The 13,135-nt window shown below is 37.2% G+C and overlaps 1 pseudogene; it reads left to right on the forward strand.

Moving 5' to 3' along the window:
* The first annotated feature begins 2,965 nt into the window (after positions 1 to 2,965).
* LOC123653143 lies at positions 2,966 to 11,506 on the forward strand (annotated as a pseudogene).
* Positions 11,507 to 13,135: the final 1,629 nt, after the last annotated feature.

Raw genomic sequence — 13,135 nt, forward strand, 5'->3', positions numbered from 1 at the left:
GTGAAAGCATTCTGGCATCCTGGAGCTATTTCTGCTCTTCACATGTGCACTCCTCTTCATGGACCCTCTTCTTACCCTAGCACTGCCTGTCCTGTCTCTAAAATTCACCACTGAAATCTTTAAAATTTTTAAATCCATATTTTAATTTTCCTCTGCTAATACATTGTCATCCAAAACTTGATTTTTCTTATGATGAACTGATCTTTAGTCCAATCTTATCCAATTTTATTTGATATTGAATTATAATCACTAAAGAATGGGGACTAGGGTACACATTAAAAGCATCCCTTGAATAAAGTACTACTATTAGAATATTCAAGTAAAATATCATTTGCATTTTAATATTTTTTTTCTTTTTTAGTTAAACTAAAAAATTTTAACTCCTAATAATTTTTTAAAAAATAACTGATGAAACCAAGAATGATATTTGGGATAGTCACAGTAACAAGTTGTCATGGATAATGACATACAATAGTCAATATAATTTAATTGGTGAAGTGTGCAGTGTTAAAAAGACCTAAGGCTTTTAACTTAATTAACATTAAAGAATAAATTCATTGTAGCAGTTGCATTAGAAATAACATTTCTGATTTGATGGACTGTTTAATTAACTAGCTGGTGTCTATTTTTGTGAGTAAGTGACAAAATGACACGTGTAAGTTAGACAGCCACTTACTTAAACTGCTACCCACCTACACACTGGGGAGAACTGTTTGCTTTTCTTAAACAGCTATTTCAATTCACTTTAATAGAATAATTAAGTATGCAAACACCAAATATTTGTGAAGTTTCAATATAAACTGATTGCTGGACTCTGGCCCTTTTATTAATGTCCAGTTAAATAATACAAAAAATCACAGAGGATATTAGTAAGTAAATTTCAATTAATTTAAGTGGGGAAATCCTTTATTCCTGGTTTTTATTTAAAAATCAATAAGAAGAAACAGTTTTAAAGTACAGTGACAATTTTGGATAACCTTATTTCACATAACTGATAAACCAACTCTCTATCCAGGCAAAGAGAATGAATTATTTTTTCTGGGGGAAATTGGACAATTGCATTACCACTGGGTCATAAACTAATGCAGACCAGAAGGATAATTAAGAATAAGTCACTTAAACCACACAGGGGTTGTTTCCCTGGAATGGGATTTTTATCAGTGCCCGTGCATTTCTGTCTCATGTCTTGTTCTCTTGTTTTATTGTGTCTTGCACTTAACACGAAAACACATAGAGGACTGATCTTGCCTATACCACCAATGGCAGATCCAAGCCAAGTCTCTGCTTTCTGTATTCCATCTTCTCTATGTGCCTCTGAGTGATCATGCAGACACTTCCTGGAGCAGGGTTATCTTTAATTAGGGGCAAGAGAGGAAGAAAATTCTTCATTTTGACTTCAAGCCCAATTTTTTTTTCTAATTTACCTTTTATACTTTTTAAACTGTGCTTTTATAGAATTGATATTTCAATCCCCATTTTTTTCTTCTCATACTTATTCTTAGTTGTTCAGAACACGAAAGGGAAGAGGAATGCTCAGTTGAAAATAATCTCCAACAATTTACAGTCAACTAGTCACCCACTTAGTGTGAAGGGTGGAAAAGATTAAAGCAAAATGGTAATAGCTAATAGCCAACAGATTCAATTTTGTTTTTTTACTCTTTCTGAAACCTCATTTCCTTTTCTATATTTTGAATGTATATGTCATTCCCAAGCCTCACTATTATACTTGCTTTCATTTAATTCTTAAAATTTTCATGATTATATCTGTAACTAGAGGCCCAGTGCACAAAATTCATTCATGGGAGGGTGGGGGGATTTCTAGGCTCAGCCTGCACCCCCTCACAATCTGGGACACCTCGGGGGATGTCCAACTCATAATTTGGGATCTCTAGCTCCTAACCACTTGCCTGCCTGCCTGCCTGATTGCCCCTAACCACTCTGCCTGCTTGCCTGATCACCTCTAGCCTGCCCCTAACCTTCATCACCACCTCAGATCTTTACCACCATATTGCTGTGTCCATGGGTTAAGCATATATGCATACAAGTTCTTTGGTTGGTCTTTTCCCACCCACCCACCTTCCCCTGCCTACCCTCTGAGATTCCACAGTCTGTTCTATGCCTCTCAATTATATCTTAGTCACATATCTATTCCTGACTTCTTTCTATCTAAATTAGATCTCTCATTTCTATTTTTTTAAGGAAATCTTATTTGTTTTCTCTATACCACTTGCTATGATTTTAAATTATATAGTAATTTATTTGATTTCTTGCTTAGTGCTGTTCTTTTCACTAGATGCTTTCACTCATTAAGGCAGAAACCACGATCAACATCATTGCCATAGGCCCTAACACTGTTAATTGTCTGTGTAAGTAATTATTGAGCAAATGAACAGGGAATGAAACAAATAAAAAATAAACAAACAAAAAAACATGGAACAGGTTACAAATAATAATAATATGCATCTGCTGTGCTTGAAAAATACACAGTATATTTGTATACTGTTCATTAAGCCTTGTGCTGTTCTTAAGAAATCTATATATAAAAGCCAAGTGACAGGAACAACTGGAATGACCAGAATGACCAGAACAACTGGAACAACTGGTCATAGCTATGATGTGCAGTGAAGCGGGCCAACTGGCCTGATCAAGGTCAGGGCTGGCCAAACAATTTCCCATAGCCCCTCCCCTCAGGAATCTTCACCCGAAATGACCCCCGCACACCTGATTTGAGGTGGGACAGTGGGCCAATCTTTCACATCCCCTCCCCTCAGCCAGACCCACCCATGCAGGAATTCATGCACTGGCCTCTTGTCCATTTATATATACATAAAACCATAAAATGCAAATAGACTGAATGGCAGAACAACTGAACAACTAAACAACGAGTTGCTATGATGTGCACTAACCACCAGGGGGCACGTGTGGAACATGGTGGGAGTCAACAGCAGGTAGCAGAGTGCAGAACATGATGGGCATCAGCTGCAACAGGATGGTGAAGCAGGTGAGCCGGGACACCAAACCAAGGCAGAGTGCCAGTCACTGTCATCGGGGTGGTTACTGAAAATTCTTTGCAGGCCTGAAGCTTGTTTGGCTCAGTGGTAGAGCATCGGTCTGCGGACTGAAAGGTCCCAGGTTCGATTCCGGTCAAGGGCATGTACATTGGTTGCTGGCACATCCCCGGTAGGGGGTGTGCAAGAGGCAGCTGGTCAATGTTTCTCTCTCATCGACGTTTCTAGCTCTCTATCTCTCTCCCTTCCTCTCTGTAAAAAAATCAATAAAAAATATGTTGAAAAAAAAAAAGAAAAAGAAAATTCTTTGCTGGTGCCAGAGCCTCCATTCGCACCTGCTGCCAGCTCCTGGCATCGGCCCCGATCACTTAGTGCCATCAATGGGTGTGAGCAGCAGCTGATGGCCCCGATTGCCCCTCAGGGGTTCTCCACCTCTCTCTACTCCTGCGGGGCGATTGGAGCCAGCAGTCACCTCTCATATCCACTGCTGGTGATGGCCCCACTTACACTCACTGCTGGTGTCAGGTGCCAGTCCCGATTGCTTGGTGCTGTCAGTGGATGTGAGTGGTGGCTACTGGCACTGATCATCCCTCAGGGCTTCTCCACTTCCCCCTGCTCCTGAGGGGCAATCTTGGAGATAGCCACTGTTCACACCCACTGCTGGTGCTGGCCCCAGTTGCTCCACACCATCAGTGGGTGAGAGTGGGGCTGGCACCATCAGCACATAGGAATGGTGGTGGCAGCAGGAGCAGGGCAGCCAGTAGATAAGGTACCAGTGGCAGTGGGGCCAGGCTGGGGCATAGATGATGGGCTGAGACCTGCCCTTATGCCCACTGGAACCTTGCAGCCTTCAGTTCCTTCTTAAAGTGCACAAATTCATGCACTGGGCCCTTAGTACATTATATTTGTCCAGAGAAGTTTTAGTTCAGTAACTTATAGATATAAGAGAAACCTTGCTAAAAGGTGAGATAATTATCTATCATTTTCAAAAATAAAATTTGAGCTTATTTCTGGCTACAAAGTTCACTCCACTGTTGCATCTCAGTCAGAATGTGGTTCTATACTGGATGGGTGGTTTCTTAAAGACACCCTTCACGTAGCATTAATTCATGCCCTTCAACAATTGTGCCTAGCAACCTCTACTGGAGAAAAAGCCATAAGGAAATTGTGTAGCATTCCTCCTAACATGGCTCTTGAGGCTAGATTATTAAATAATGTTGTTAGGGGAAAGGTCTCCATGTAAAAGATGTTAACTCGTTTTAAATAGAGTTGTTACTCAAAAATAATTATTTCATATGGAACGTTAAGGTTCCAGCAGAAACTTTGCACATATTGATTAGGTGTCATCATCTGTCCTGTTAGCATTTTTAACATAATTTAGCGCTCATCATTTGACATTGCAATAGACATTATTTAAGTAAGAGGAAGAGAACGTATACAGTTCTAGATATTCTTTTGGCAGTTTTATGCTTACTCAATGCAATAACAACTAAATTATTCTCATTTAGAATGCATTGATTTTCTGTCTTTGGGCAACTCTAATTACCTTCAAGATAAGAGACATGCAGGCCTACTTTCACACTGAATGCACACCTCTTCACAGTTTATGCTGCTTTCAAATGCCTCCTTCGTAAACCAATATCTTATTTTAACTCTGGGAATTTAAATCAAGCACATTAAGCAGTTGTAAGTAATGAGTTACCTGCACAAAGGAGCCACACTGTGAAGTTTGGGCAACAAATCACTCTGACATTTAAAAAGCAATTCAGTGAAAACATAGCACATAAAAGGAAGATACCCTGAGATATGAGTTTTTTCATATTTTTCCAGATGTAATTTTTAAAAAGTCTCCTTTTAGTTACCCAAAAAGGCATGTCATCCATAATCCTCTGATTTCACAGGTAACTCTTCCAACCTTTTGCCATATAAAATTTTAACTCCTATATTCCAAAATTCTTCACCTTCACATTAACAGGAGTGTTCACACATTGGAAGAGTTTGTCAGTGATGTATATTTATTTTAAATCTTCAGCATTAAACTTTTACAATCAATGCTTATAAAATAAACACATCAAGGGCTTGATATGCATATTTCTGATTATTATTGATAATATAGCATATGCTCTTTTTAATCTTCACTGAAGATATGTGTATTTAAAAAAAAATTAAATATATTTTATTGATTTTTTTACAGAGAGGAAGGGAGAGAGATAGAGAGCTAGAAATGTCCATGAGGGAGAATCATCGACCAGCTGCCTCCTGCACACACTCCCACCGGGGATGTGCCGGCAACCATGTACATGCCCCTGACCGGAATCGAACCCGGGACCTTTCAGTCCACAGGCAGACGCTCTATCCACTGAACCAAACCGGTCTTGGCTGAAGATATGTTTTTTATTGTTTTGAGAAAGAGAGGGAGAGAAAGAGGGGTAGAGAAACAGGAGGGAGAGAAAGAAGAAAAAGAGAGAGAAAGATGGAGAGAGAGAAACATCAATGTGAGAGAGAAACATAGATTGGTTGTCTTCCATATGTGCCCAGACCAGAGATTGAACCTGTAACATATGTGCCCTGAGCAGGATCAAACCCTCATCCTTTTGGTGTATAAGAATAAACTCAAACCAACTGATCCAACAAGCCAGGGCTGGCATCTGTCTTTTTATGTTTATTAGATATGTGTATATTTATCACATATGTTTGATACTTCTGTAAAATGCCTATTCATCTTTACCCTGTTTCCCCATTGTGGGCTTTTTTGAGTGTGTATTTTTTAGGAGGGGATGGGGAAGGGGTGTGTCTTTTGAACATTGATTTTTCGTTGTTTACAGTGACTCTAATATGTAAAAGTTTTTAATTTTAGTGAACAAAAATGTAGTAATTATTTTGTTGTTGATACTAATGTGTCTTGTTTAAGAAATCGTTTCATACTACAAGTTAAGAAATATATATTTGTACTTCTAAAAGTTTTAAATTTCTAACTTTGACATGTAAGATACTACTCCATTTAAACTTCATTTTTGTGATGGTGTGAGGCACAGATTTATTTTGTTTTTTCTTCTTATGGGTAACAATTAATTCAAGCTCATTTGTTGAATAATCCAACTCCTAAACTTGATCTTGCTACATCCTCTCTGTCTTCTGACAAAAATTCCACATAGGCATTATATGCTTGTAGATTTTTTTATTTTGTTTTATTTTATTTTTCTGTCATTGTATCAATAACGTGCACTTTATTTGCTTTTAAGACCTATCAATAAGTCCCTATATTTTGTAGAGCAAACCCTTTCTCTTTTTATTTCCTTCCTCATCTTTCTTTTTAAAGTCTTGGCTAATTTTAGCAACTTGGTCTTTAATACAATTTTTAAAGTCAGTTTATCAAGTCCTATTAATAATCCTACTAGACCATAAATATTTCATCAATTTAATAGATACATTTTTGGAAAGTGACATCTTCAAATTATTCTCTATTCTCTATAAGTATAGGCTACTTCTTCATCTGTTCATTGTCCTTCAGTAAACAATTTCAGTTTGGCCCTTCGCAATAAAGGATTCTGAATATTTAGTCAATTAGTATAGAAGAACATGAACTCTTAGAAAACATTCTGACCCTGTAATCAAATTGCAAACAGACAGAAGTTAGATTGGAAACATCAGGGAAACTAAAGTTTTCTTTGAAGAACCAAAGTAAAGCTCTTAAGGACGTTTAGGAGCACTGCTAATTTTTTTCTTTCAAGGAGTGTCAGTTGAGGAGACATAAACAGATTTAAAAATAGCTCTCATTTATCCATTCCAAAGTAGGACAGTTGCAGCCCGGATAACTAAAATACACAGATGTGTGAATGGACTCCAAACTATGGAGCTCGCATAAAGCTATTTTTTATACAGAAATATAATCTTGGAGTCATGGAAACAGCGACAGATGCAACATTCTGCTGTCGGATGCAGCATTCTGCCACTTAACGTTACCCATAGACAATTACCAAAGATTATTATTTCCGATCACCTTCTGCACCAGAACATTTACCAGAGCTAAAAAATAGCAGAACTGACTAACTTGAAATTATCCTTCTGTTCCTCTCCTAATTGTCTTGATTTGAACAATTGAATCATCTAAATATAGGCAGGGGCAGGGGGGTGGGGGGAAATAGTAAACTTTAATTGGAAAGCAGCTAGATAATTATCTGATTAGGCATGTTAAAATTTTCTTAACTGAACAACGCCAGAAAATCAGTAATATTAATAATGGATTCCATAACTTTCCCATAACTATTGATAATATTTTTTAAAAATTTATCTTTATTATTGAAAACACTACAGATGTCCCTTTTATTCCCCCCCCCACCACCATTGACTCCTTCCATACACACCCCCAGGGCAATTGCATTATTGTCAATGTCCATGAGTTATGCATATATGTATATAAGACGTAATATTTTTTTAATATATTGGTTTTTTACAGAGAGGAAGGGAGAGAGATAGAGAGCTAGAAATGTCGATGAGAGAGAAACATCAACCAGCTGCCTCCTGTACACCCCCTACCAGGGATGTGCCCGCAACCAATGTACATGCCCGCAACCAATGTACGTGCCCCTGACCAGAATCGAACCTGGGACCTTTCAGTCCGCAGACGGACGCTCTACCACTGAGCCAAACCGGCTTTGGCTAAGCTGTAATATTTTTAATGACATTTTCATAGACTCACTGAAATGTAATATTTGTCTTATAGCATAACACAAAAACATTTGGTCAGTCTGTTAGGTACTAGTGTATCATGAGAAAGCAGTTGCCTCTCTCATGTGGCCAAATATGATAATTTGCATATTTGCCTTCAATGTTTACATCACTAGAATGTGAATTGTTGACACTACCAGGAAGAGCAAACTAGGATTGTCACTGACTGCGGTGGGCCAGCTGGATCCAGACACTGCACTGCCACAAGCTCAGTCTGTTTCCATGGGCTTCACACCGCCTACTGAGAGAGATGCAGGTAGCCCCCAACCCTAATCTTCATGGCATAGAGAGCAACACTTTAGCTAAACCTTAAACATTTTTATATCGTGAAACTTTACCATTAGCGTTTAGTGTTTTTATCCAAATGTTAAAAAAAAAAAAAAAAGTCTTGAAAAATAACAGTGGAGAACAACGCACTACAAAAGGCTGGACCCGTTGATTTAGAATATAAGTAATTCTTTTAAAAATAATTACTTTTCATTATGTTGCTTAATAAAAAACTAACATTTATTTTTATTTTTTTGAATAGACTTTTATTTATTTTGAAGAAGAAGTGAGAGGGAGAGAGAGATAGAAACTTCAGTGATGAGAGAGAATCATTGACCAGCTGCCTCCTACTTGCCCCTACTGGGGATTGAGTCTGGGGCCCGGGTATGTTCCCTGGCTGGGAATTGAACCATGACCTCCTGGTTCATATGTTGATGCTCAAACACTGAGCAACACCAGCTGGGCAAAAACAAACATTTAGATATCTTGAAAATGCATATTGATGGTATGATATTAAATGTATTTCAGGATATTAAGGATATTAAGTTCATTTTTGTAAATTTGAGGAATAAATGCTTATATCACACTCTAACAGATTCTATGGATCCCCTGTTGGTCCTCCTTAAGATCCATTGATGACAATAATCATCAATCAAAATTTTTATATACTTATAGATTTCAAGTATATTCATCCAACAAAAATGGTTCCTTTGTGCCAGGCACCTGGTTCCAGGTTTTATAAATAGAAAATTAAGAAAAACTTTCATTTCATGACTCTCAAATTCAGATTAATGAGAAAAAGAAATACTTCATTATTAATATAGACTAAAACCCAGGATTAAATAAGAAATTACTCATGGTTTTAATGCAATTCCACAAACGTATTTTTTTTTTCTTTTCCCCTGATAATAATGTGGCCAAACTTATCTAACTATAAACAATTGTTTTTTTTGCTCCATATTTAATGATGGTTTTGTGAAATTAGAGGACATAAAAGTCAACAATATAATCAGTTATTTGAATAAAAGAGCAGTTACTGGAGCTGCTGAGTATTTCACTTAACAATATACCAGAAGTAAATATGTTTTAGTTTCCCAATGCTACCTTTGCATTAGCCCTTGAATCGGAGCACCATACACAGTCCACAAACTAATAGCATAATCCGTTACATGATTGCCGTAAATGCAACTTTCTTTACTGATGGCTCAAATTAATGTGTTTAATCACTGTAAGCAACTGTGAGTCTGCCAACAACAATGTGCTTTTTCAAGTTATATTAAAAGTTATAATGGTAGAAAGACTAGACTATAATTTATATTTGAATCAAAACTATTAATGAGCCCTGCTGGTACAGTTCAGTGGCTGATTCCTGGTCAGGACGTATGCCTGGTTGCAGGCTTGATCACCAGTAGGGGGCATGCAGGAGGCAGTTTCTCTCTCATGGGTGTTTCTCCCTCTCCCTTCCTCTCTTTCTAAAAGTCAATAAAACATGCATATTTTTTTAAAATATTAATGAAAGTAAATACTTTTAAATTTAGTGATATGCTATGTTACCCAAGGTATGTAGGGATGGGGACTAGGAGGCATGATCAAGCCTGAACTTATTACTTATGCATAAAATCACCCCACAGAATGAAACCAGGAACTGATGGTTTCCTAAAATGATGTTATCTGTAGTAAATTTGGAATCTCTATGGCAAACCATCACTAGTCAGATTAAGTTTTGTATCATTTATTACTAACATGTATTCTTATTTTGTTTTTATCATATTTTCCAAATCTAGTTATGGGCCTGTTTCCTGACTTCTGTTTTCATAATCTAGAATAACAGAAGGCAGTTTGTCCAATTAAATGTTTTTCTTCTCTGATCCAGATTAAAGTTAGTTTCTATAAGGTTTATATAACTTCTCAAGGTAAAAGGTTACTGAATTTTCTAGGAAGATCTTACCTAGGAAATTGTCATTTATCTCTTAATATAGTATTCTTACTGTTTATATGAAAGGAACTTGTCAAAACATCTAGTTTTCAGGACTTTCACACTGATGGTGATTTTTGTTTCTGAATGAAATGGGTCCTCTTGGTCTAGAAACAAATCAGAGGACATTAAGAGCTTGTGGAGTAGTTAATGAATATAAATTAAGTGGATAAATTCACTTCCAATGGTGGAAAGAGTATGAGATTTGGAGCTGTACAGACTTCCTACCTCTGCCACCTGCTGTTTGGAAAACTGAGATTTACTTACTTGCCTAGAGCAGAGAGTTCCATTGCATTTGTTCTTAAAGGTACTGGAAGGTCAAGGGGAAGTAAAACTGAGGAGCTGATATCTAAGCTGGACCTACTTTGTGTCATGCCACGTGTACTTTGGGACTTACTAAATTCTCAAAGCAAAAATGAGATAATTTTGAAAGGGAAGTGTGTGCAAAAGGAAATAAAAAGAATTTCTACTGTTTTATTGAACTACAACAAATATTTTAAAAGTCAGCCTATCTGGGTATCTCTACTAATAAAAGGGTAATATACTAATTAGACTAGATAGACCGGATGTCTTTTGGACATTCTTCCAGACAAATCCACTGTGGCAGGGCTGAGGCAGAAGTGGTTAGGGGCAATTAGGCAAGCAGGCAGAGGTCTTCGGGGTGATATGGCTGTCAGGTAGCAGTTAGTGGCATCCAGAAGGCAGGCAGAGGCAGTTAGGGGTGATCAGGTAGGCAGGCAGGTAAGTGGTTAGAAGCCAGCAGTCCCAGATTGCAAAAGGGATGTCTGACTGCTGGTTTAGGCCCAATTGTCATTCCCCAAAGGGTCCCGTATTGGAGAGGGTGCAGGCCGGACTGAGGGATTCCCCCACCCCCATGCATAAATTTTGTGCACTGAGCCTCTAGTAGGATATAATATTGAAAGGAAAGCTATCTAAAAATAAAGATGTAGAAGTTGAAAGGAGCCATCCATCAGTTTAGATGAAAAACTAAGAGTGGGTACATGGCGAGTGAGCACAGGGCCTTGGTTTCAAGAGCCGAGCACTGCCTAAGTCGAAGGAGCTTGTTTCTTCAAGCTCTTCTGGCAGCTATTCTGACAGTGAAGTTGACAAAAGTTAAAGAGAAAAAATAAAGTTACTTCACAGAAACCTATAAAGAAGCAAAAGACTTGAAACTTCAAGAGCCCTGTCATCTTCTAAGCAGAGCAGCAGCCGCAGAGATACTGTTTCAGGTTGGGAAGATGAGGTCCATCAGCACTGGGGATTTTAAAGGAACAGTCCTAACTGATCTGAAAGAATATAGGAGAAATGAAACCAGGAAGAAAAGGTATTTCTTGAAATTCTGAGCAATGGAGCCAGCTGAAGGAATAGATTTCTGACATTGATGATGCAGTAAGAAAACTAAAATCAAAGCCCTATAAAACCTGTACTATACAGGTTGTTTTGATTTTTTTACATTGGCTTTGATTTTTTTTTAACATTGTTTTCCAAGCTATTATACTGTATATTTGGGTTGCAGAATAATTTTTAATAATATCTTCAATGTGCATTATTGAAAATGTTCTGAGTGAAGCCAATTGTCAACTTTATTAAGGGGGGGTTGGTTTGTGCTCACCACCTTAGTGTAAAACAAAATCAAGCAATGCAATCTTAAATATTGAGGCCTTCTTTAATCACAAAAGTTAGTACTATTGAAGGCCCAAAGTTAACAGTTTATATTATAGACCTTTTCATTTAATCTTGTCTTTTACATTCCAAACTATTTATATTGTATTGAATTTACATACTTTAATTTGTGAAATTCATAGTTGATTTGCTTTCTTCTAAACAAATGATTAGGCTTTGATTATCCACCCCAGTGATCCTTCACTTTCTCCTTCTAATCTTTACTTCCTTTTCCTTGAATAACTTGTCATTTCACTATTTGCTCTTCTTTCTTGAATATATTTTGCTAATCTGGAATGTCAGTGAAACTGTCGAAATGTAAGTTATCTCAATAAGATACTTGTAATTAAAATATTATATGAGAACTATGATCCCTAATTGGACTGTATTAAATATTAGGAGATAACAGTTTGATAAGCAACACAGCTTGTCTGAAAACTCTGAGCAAGTAAGTGTATGTCATTACCTGTAGAGTTCTGTGTAGGAGTTACCTTCTTGCTTACTCTGCAGAAAATACTGACTTGGATGTCTGATTTGCTTTCATTTATTAAACATGTTCACCATAGGATGATCTCTATAAAATAGATATTAAGTTAGACTAGGATTTAATAAAAAAAAATGTGAAAACTTAAAAAAAAACTTAAGAGTGTTAACATTGTTTTTAGATAACAAGGATGGTGTTAGGATAGTTTATTTAAGTTAGCATCTTCTGTGAGATCTTTTCTCTAAACACAAAAGAGATCAGTTCTTTCCAGTAGGCTGACTTGATAAAACACTGAGTTCCTTATATCATGAAGTTATTCAGAGCAAATTACAGAGCGGATAAGGTACCAGTTCTTTAGGTTGTGACTTCTGTTTTTGCTGCGATATATTCCAGGGAGTCTCTATAATGGATACTTTCTTAGAAAATAACTATTTTCTGCCAGATATATAATACCTCCATCTTAACTTGATACCTCTAATTTCTGTTTTTTATAAGATACAACTCTATTTTTAAAATTTATTGGTTTCAGAAAGAAAGGGAGAGAGAGAAAGAGATAGAAATATCAATGATGAGGGAGAATCATTGATCAGCTGCCTCATGCACACTCGACACGGGATCAAGCACCCAAGCCAGGCATGTACTGAGTGGGAATTGAACCTTGACCTTCTGGCTCATAGGTCAACTTTCAACCACTGAGGCACTCCAGCCAGGTGATACCTCTAATTTCTGCTTTCAGTGGGACGCATCTTCATCTAAGTTTTAGTGGCAACATTTAAAGTGCGTCTGACGTGGAGGATTTACTACCCTCTTCTTGAAGCAGTTTCTTAGCACTTTTATAATATAAAAGCATACTGATTTTTTTCTAATACCGTAGTCTCAAAACCCAGAGAATATCCACGTAAAATCAGTGTCAGTGCTTAGCATGTGGTATTTTCCCTGTCCATGGAGTTTTAGGAGAGCTTGTCTCTTTTCAATGAGTTATGTAAACCTCTCAGTTCCTCAAAGTCAGAA

The sequence above is a fragment of the Pipistrellus kuhlii genome, unplaced genomic scaffold, assembly GCF_014108245.1.
Source record: "Pipistrellus kuhlii isolate mPipKuh1 unplaced genomic scaffold, mPipKuh1.p scaffold_m20_p_3, whole genome shotgun sequence".
Classification (NCBI taxonomy): domain Eukaryota; kingdom Metazoa; phylum Chordata; class Mammalia; order Chiroptera; family Vespertilionidae; genus Pipistrellus; species Pipistrellus kuhlii.